This window comes from Anneissia japonica, unplaced genomic scaffold (assembly GCF_011630105.1).
Source record: "Anneissia japonica isolate Jap-2015-1 unplaced genomic scaffold, ASM1163010v1 scaffold288293_len164619_cov106, whole genome shotgun sequence".
Taxonomy (NCBI): domain Eukaryota; kingdom Metazoa; phylum Echinodermata; class Crinoidea; order Comatulida; family Comatulidae; genus Anneissia; species Anneissia japonica.
In genome coordinates, this window is record NW_022755229.1 from 109,743 (window position 1) to 117,920 (window position 8,178).

At 32.8% G+C, this 8,178-nt stretch overlaps 1 long non-coding RNA gene across 1 annotated transcript; it reads right to left on the reverse strand.

Annotated features, from left to right (window-relative positions):
• Positions 1-4,400: 4,400 nt before the first annotated feature.
• Positions 4,401-7,915, reverse strand: LOC117123348. Its single transcript, XR_004447845.1, has 3 exons — positions 7,544-7,915; positions 6,589-6,688; positions 4,401-5,934 (listed from the first exon to the last, which is right to left on the reverse strand). It is a non-coding gene; the product is annotated as an uncharacterized LOC117123348 (long non-coding RNA).
• Positions 7,916-8,178: the final 263 nt, after the last annotated feature.

Consider the following 8,178-nt stretch of genomic DNA (forward strand, 5'->3'; position numbering starts at 1 on the left):
CATTATTTTAAATATACAGCTGTTATTTCTTAATTATACCATGGTGGAAAGTTCATGCTTACATGATTACAAGATATTTACACACTTTAAATGTAGTATTAATACAGTACTTTTACAACTTAAAAAGAAAAGTTTATATTGAGTAATAATTAAAATTAAAGTTTTCAAATGTTTTAGTACCACTTATTGATCTTCCCTGACTAAGTACATTATATTCAGTTGAGTTTCAAATTTATGTTTATTAAAATGTATTGGTATGACCATGACATGTATGGCAAAAACAAATAAGGAGAGGCAGGCAATTTTCCAACATTTATAACCTTTATTCTTTCATCTTCGAAAGGAGAAAAACAATGATTAGTCACAAGAGGTATAGTGGATCAAAACTTGGACAATTTTTATTTCTGGATGCTTTCATTCATGCAACATTGAACCATAAGATAGAACAATGTTTATACAGTACAACCTCTATTATTACTATTAATTGCTCTCTCTTATTTTATACTTATGTTCTAGAGTTTGAATATTTTTAATAAATCTTAAACACACCCTCTATCCTTTTCAATTCATTGTAATAATAATAATAATAACAACAACAATAATAATAATAATAATAATAATAATAATAATAATAATAATAAATAATCTGGTTTGTAAGCTTTATTGATGTATGTACTGTTTATAATTTTTATACAGTATTTATATCATATTTTTAATGGTTATTTATATTTCAGTAATTAACTTATTGATAATTTTTTGTATTGTCCCATTCAAAATACTCAAAAATCCTAACAATCATTTTTGGAATTATCTTATAATAAATAAAAATAAATTAACAACATAGAAACGAGTATATTTAATAAATGATCTTTTTTCTCAATTTTCAGTGAACAATACATGTTTAATCTATACAGTAATTTGTGTATCAGGTTTGTACAGCATATATATTTTTATTCTTGACAGACAGTCTATTTCTGTTATTTAAGAGTTACGGTACGTCTGTTTTGTGTAATGCAAACATTTCAAGCCAATTGGCTACCACTTTGCAATGTTATCCCCGAATTAATAAAAAAAAAATTTTTTAACAAAGCACTGATTCTAGCTGGTTATGGAATTGTGCATTTTGTTAATACTAAGAAAATGTAAATCAACAGCATAGAAAACTATTTAAATTATATTTTTATTGGTAAACTCCTCAAGAAAATTATGTATGTAATATTATTCACTTGCTGCATGTATTCTCTTCCAGTGCAGGATATTTGATAATCCATCTGTAAAAGAAAAAAAAACCCTTTCAATTTTCATATACAGTTATAAGGCTTAAAAATTCAGAGTAAAGATAAGAATCAGGGAGCTTAATATTATTCTAACATAATTTGTTAAAGGACATAGATTATTTTCTGCATACATTTCTTTTAAAAAATACATTGTTTTCATGTAATAAATTTAGTGAATAATGTAGTAAATAATAATGATAATAATAATAATAATATAATAAGAAGAATATTAAATCAGACATTTTTAATGTGCCAATTTAAAAAGTCATCAAAGTGAAAATTAAACCAGACTAAAAAGCTTTAAAAAATAACAGAATTTTGAGATTCTTCTTAAATAGAACTAAATTTGCAGACTCGTTGACAGAAATGGGTTAACCAAGTCCAGAGAAGGGGTGCCTGAACAGAAAAATAAGGGATTCTGTTTAAGCATAGACATCCACGTTTGAATTTCGGTTAAGCAACATTGAGGTTTTTGGGATGGGATTTTTTTTATTCATCCTGATGTCACAAGAGATTCATTTTTTTAACAAAAATGCATTTAAAAAATCTAGGTATTAGAGTTTAGGGCAAAAACAATACCTAATTATTAGTACATTGGTATATTAGTACTTTTCCTACTTGATTCTTCAGCCACAGACTTCAAAATAAATGGTCTTCTGTTTCATCTGAAAACTAAATGATAATAAATATATTATTACATTATTAATAACCATCCATAAGAAAATATTGAAAAGACAGAATGTAGGTACTAGTATATGAAAATTTAAAAAATAATTGAGATTATGTACAATATTATCTAAAATATAGAACCATCCAAAGAACTTTAATGACTTTAATGAATAAAATTGATTAAATATGTTAATGCTGGGCTTAATTAGTGTGGATCTAAAACAGGTTTAAATACCTTGGAGGGATTGAGTGGCTAAATGCATATTAAAAAAGTATGGCCTTAATATAAATAATATAATTAAAATAACAGACATCTTAATCATATAAAATTCCTCCACACTAGCTGCCACACAATATTTTATGGTAATTCTGTATATTATATATGGTAAACTTTATGTACACATAACTAATTATTTGTGTTTATTTTATTTTGTTAAATGGGGCAAGGAGGTATAGTTTTATACCTTCTTGGATGGGGCTGGAGAGCCACATAGTATTTGATTAATTTTGCTATTGGATTGGCAATCTGGTCCACCTCTTCTAAATATTTTTATTGTCTCCATGGCTGCTGATACTAGATTTTTCTGTCTGACTCTGAAAAACTCAATTCCATATTTGAACTGTCTAATTTTTAGAAAACTAATGTTTATAATTTAAGCCTAGGCCTACCTACCATCCTAGTAGCAGGCTAGAGCATTCCTTCCTTATTTTTTATTTGTCCACGCTGTCAGCTATTGCTGACAATCCTGCCATAGTCAATATAGACAACACTGTGATGATGTTTCTAGGTTTCTTCAACAAGCCTTAAAATCAAAATAATGTTTTCAAGTATCTTGATTGAAATCGAGTTTGCTAAAATATACGGTGTATTTTATTGATCTCTAGCTGACCGTCTATCACATGCGATATTTAAAAGTGCAGTTACAATGACGACGTCTGACACAATAAAATTAAATCGCTTCGGATTCTACTGGTGCTTGGATTCTCCACAACGCTTTCGTGGTCCGGAAGTGTACAGAATCAAAAAAGGTCCAGACTTTGATTTAATTGGTGAAGACTAAAATATGGGCATATATAAAATTATATATGTTTTGGAAGTTAAAGAAGAATTGGCGAGTGAACAGAATACAATGACGGATCCTGGCTACGGGGGCTAAGCATTTTTAGACAAAATATTAAAAACCACCTCACCCCCGCTCTGGGCTTTTCACCTCACATGGCCCCTACCCAGATTCTTTTCTGGATTCGCCTCTTAAAATTGCCAAAACTGGCTATCAAACCCGGGTTCTATTGTCGAGTCAAAAAGCCAAGCGATTAAGGCAGAGGCGCCGCAACCTACAGCCAAAATATCGGCGCTGGTTCGAGCGGCACACTCTCTTAAGGTTACGGTGATACGTGGAACACTTAGTCTTCTTGGGTAAGGACCATAGGCCAAGTGTAACATAATTGGCTCATGTGCACTATAAAGAACCCAGTACATCTTTCGAGACGAGTAGGAGGTTACCCTGGTGTTCAAGTCAATACTACCCCTAGACAGATGGTAACAGTTGGTACCAGTGTTTATTTGGTATCTCACACACGAAAGGAACCATATAGGGGAGAGGAAAGTTATTGTAGGCCTACTACAAGCTACAATAGACCACATCAGTGGCGGCGCCAGGATTTCCCCGACGGAGGGTTCAAGGTCTACAACGGGGGAGGGGGTGTGATGTCCCCGATGAGAAAACGTCGGCGTGGTCGGACGTGGTCGGGATTATTTAATCGATTTTAGAGTATATTGTTATGTACAAAGTACATATATTTTTTTTATTTTCTTTTTTTCCCCGACGAATTGTGGTTTTTCTCCCTGAGGGATGGGGGTGGGGGCAAGGCCCTGTCTCTTATACACATTTCTATATTTGGTCATAGTATTGACAAACACAATAATACAAATTCAATTCAAGAATAGGGAAATAATTATACTGTACATGAAAATGTGTTTTTCTAAGCAAATTGAACAACTAATTGACAAGCTCCAATAGCAACCTCTTTTTTAGGCAACTGGGTCACTGACGCTATTATGACCATTAATAGTATTGTTTGAAGGTTTGCATGGCGAAGTAATAACATATATTTTGAAGCTTGCGGTACACCACGTAGGTAGTTCTGAAATGAACTGTTGTAGTTGAGAAAGTCTAGACGTTTCGATTGAGATGCTTCAATCGTCTTCAGGGAAATAATATCTGCAGAAATTCTAAATAGAGAAATACTTATATGTTGGGGCTGGTTGGTGATTGGATGGATAAACTGACCGTATATGCAGATTTCTCAACTGCTTCGCAAGAACATTAGGCCGAAATCCAACATCACCAAGGATGAACGAAACGCATTGAAAAGTCTTCGTGCTGACCCTACTATCCATATTTTACCAGCGGACAAGGGCAATGCAACGGTCATCATGAATGCCGCTCAGTACAACGAGAAAATCTTGCATATCTTGAACGCCCCTATGTATAGGAGGATCAAGAAAGACCCGACTAAAGCCACCGAAAGGAGGATTGCAATCAAGTTACTCGAACTACATCGTTTGGAGGCACCCCTTTGGAAAATACAACACAGTGGACACAGTGTGAAAAACTATGTGTTCACATAGTGTACACATACTGCACCACAGTGTGTGCACTGTGTGTTCACAGTGTGTTTACAGTGTGTACACTGTGTGAATAACTCCTTGACTATATGAAATTGGTGAGGTTTTCACACTGTGAACTGTGTGAAACACAGTGTTTACACACAGTCCCCTCACAATAAACACAATGTCGCCATAGTGTAGCCACACAATTAACACACTGTCCGCACACAATAAACATAGTGTTTCCATAGTGACACCAAACATAAACATAGTGTCACCACACAATAATCACATTGTTCCCACACAGTAAACACACTGTCCCCACAGTGTAGCCACACAATTAACACACTGTCCCCACACAGTGAACATAGTGTTTCCATAGTGTCACCACACAATAAATACAGTGTGTTTACAATGTGTTCACTCTGTGGACTATGTGAAATTGGTGAGGTTTTCACAGTGTGAAACACAGTAAACACATTGTTGTCACAAATTGCTAACATTCAGTAAACACAGTGTTCACACACTGTTCCCATAGTGTACCTCACAATACACAAACTATCTCCATATTGTTACTAAACACAGTGTCACTATAGAGTAAACATAGTGTCACCCCACAAAAAACACAGTGTGTTTACTCTGTTGACTATGTGAAATTGGTGAGGTTTTCACACTAAACACATTGTTGTCATATCTTGCCAACATACAGTAAACACAGTGTTAACACATAATATTATTGACTATGTGTTATTGGTGAAGTTTACACTAAAATGTTTGTTCTAAAGAGATTCAGTGTCACCACGCAGTAAAACCATCACATGCACAATCTCAAAGTTCTCACCTTCATCCTGCAAGGTACAACAAAAATAAAATATTAACAGTTTTAAAATTGATAAAATAAACATTTATTAAACTAAAAAAATTAAAATTATGTATGTGTTATAACATATAACATAAGTTAAAAACATACATTAGTCAAATGTATACAGTAACTGCTTCACACTAAAGGTATTGTTTTGCTTAAATTAGTCAAGGATTTTAATAGTTGTTAAGTTAATGTAGCAATGAGTTTACAATTGTTTAAATTCTTTTTATTGCATATAGACGAACAGTTACTTAGATGGTAAAGCATGCTGCAGCTCATCTGTAGGATATGAAATAAACTTTTTAAAAAAAATTTGATTACAACACTTTGCTAAGTTACCTTTAGCAAAGATAATTACCATTACAATTTAAAATTTAAAAATTACTGCACTTTAAGCGCCTGTTGTTAAACATTAGCTGCTGTATCCATTCCCTTTGATATGGAGCGCCTTGTATCTTTACATATTTTAATCATCTTGGTTTTTACAGCTGCTGACTGGATATCTGGGTTATCTGAAATTATATAAAAAAATATTGTCACAAAACTTCGAAAATATGAAAAGTAGGACTATCTATCTAAGTAAGCATTACATTGTTCTTATAAATTTCTAGGTTCGAGTAGAATACTGTATATGCAGTAATAATTTTGAAATTGACATGTTCGAAAGACAATTAGATTCATAAATTGTGAACTTTAATTGCTAAACCCGGAGTACACCATGAGACTCATGTCAGCATGACAGCACAAACTTGAGTAGTGACATGTAATAGCAAGTATCACGCAACATAATGCTTCATTATTTTAATGGTGTTAATGTGGGACTGTAGGTTTCATTATTGCTGACAATACTGTATTCTAATGTTTAATGTGTAGATATGAAACATTAATTTACTTACTGTAATTGAATCGTGGAGCAATGAGGTATACATAAAATTTTAATGGTCTTGGGGCAAATGTCAAATTTTGTTTACAATTGTTGAATAGTACATTGCTTGTATTTTTAGTAATTCAACATGGTAATATTAAGTCATTCTAAAATCAGCGGTCGTAAAGCAGACAATTTACTATAATGCAATTTAGTTACTGTAATACATTTGCTGTTGTCTTAAATTAAAACACATATGGATTATTTAAATCTCAAAAAAATAAATAGAAAATTAACTTACCAACTATTGCAGATACTGTATATTATATACCAGTCTACTTGCATGTTGACTTTTTAAAGATGCAAAATAGTCCTTTGAGACAAAATGTATCTAGTGCAACCTGAAAATAAAGAAAGTTCTTAAATTAGTAAATAAATGCTCTGTATACCTAGTCTTTTAAATACAATGTATTTTGGCAGCCAAAAATACATGGTAACTGATTTTTAATTTATACATTTTTAACTTCTTATTTAAATCAAACAGAGTATTTTAAAACAAACCCTAATTTGCAAGTAGATTTATTATATACATAGTTTGTAAACCAAACAAATAAAACTAACGATCAAGAAAATTAATCACACGAAAATCAAGCTGGCCAGATGTCGAGTAATTTCGACCCAGGCCAGACATTTAACGCTAAAAATGCAATTAATATAGCAAGGCATACATAGAATGTACAGTGCTAGCTAATGTTCAGTAGGCATTTATGCTATATTACTAGGAATAGGCTAGTAGTACTGTTTTAGGAAGGCTAATCCAGCCTAAAACAACTTTAATTGTTGGTGTAAATATATTTCAATTCTTACCAAATGAAGATAACATTTTGGGTTTTTGTTTTTATACATTTAGACCTATGTTACATACCAAAAGATTGAATTAAAAAAAAAATAATAATAAATAAATAAAAACGAATTAAAAAGCGTAATTGCCCGTCATAACCATTAATTCCACAGCCGAGTTAACGGCCGTTTCAACCAGACCATTTAGGAGGTCAAGCCTAGACCTAGGTCAAACGGTCGTAGCCTAACTTAGAAGGTCTACTAGTTCGAGTTTATTTTTCTGTTTATTTAAGTAGTGGGTGGGTTATGGATTGGAACACTGATTGTTAGTACCAGCAGCAGGCCTATGGACAACCTAGCTAAAATGAATTTATTAAAAGTGTATAAATAATAAGAAAAATGCAATTTCGAATTACCTATATGAATAGAATCGACAACACTTGAATACAGTACGCCATTCAGACATTTTTCTTGGAGGGTTCTTGTTAACTTTGGGTCTCCATATTCTCCACCTCAGTTGTCCTCGAACCTTATTTTAACTCTGGGACCATTGAATCTTCCAGGATACTTGTCTCATTTGTCCCCGTCCAGTTGAGTAGAACCCATGCACATTTTCGTTTTGCGAAATTAATTTAACGAATCAAATTTAACACAACGCTTGCTGTAATCGACGATGAAACAATGAATCCCCGCTTGAATTTCAAATATGATCTTCCTTCTTCCTCACACCATCCTGGTGCAACCAATGATCGGGCAGGACGAGCTGCATGTGACCTGATTTTCCAACATTTCCACCATGACCCCCCTGGGATTTCACAAAGCATATTGGCAAGACTGTGATCACTGTGGTGATAATACGATTTTATCCTAGTAATACCAGGTAGATGTACTGAAAAACTATTTTTTTACATCTTCCTGTTAATACTGTGTAAACTGCGAGGTAACTATAATATAGGCCTATAAAATATAAATATTACTATATAACTATATATGTAAGTTGATCAATGTGTTTCACTACATAACACACTGAACCACACTGTGTTCACAGTGT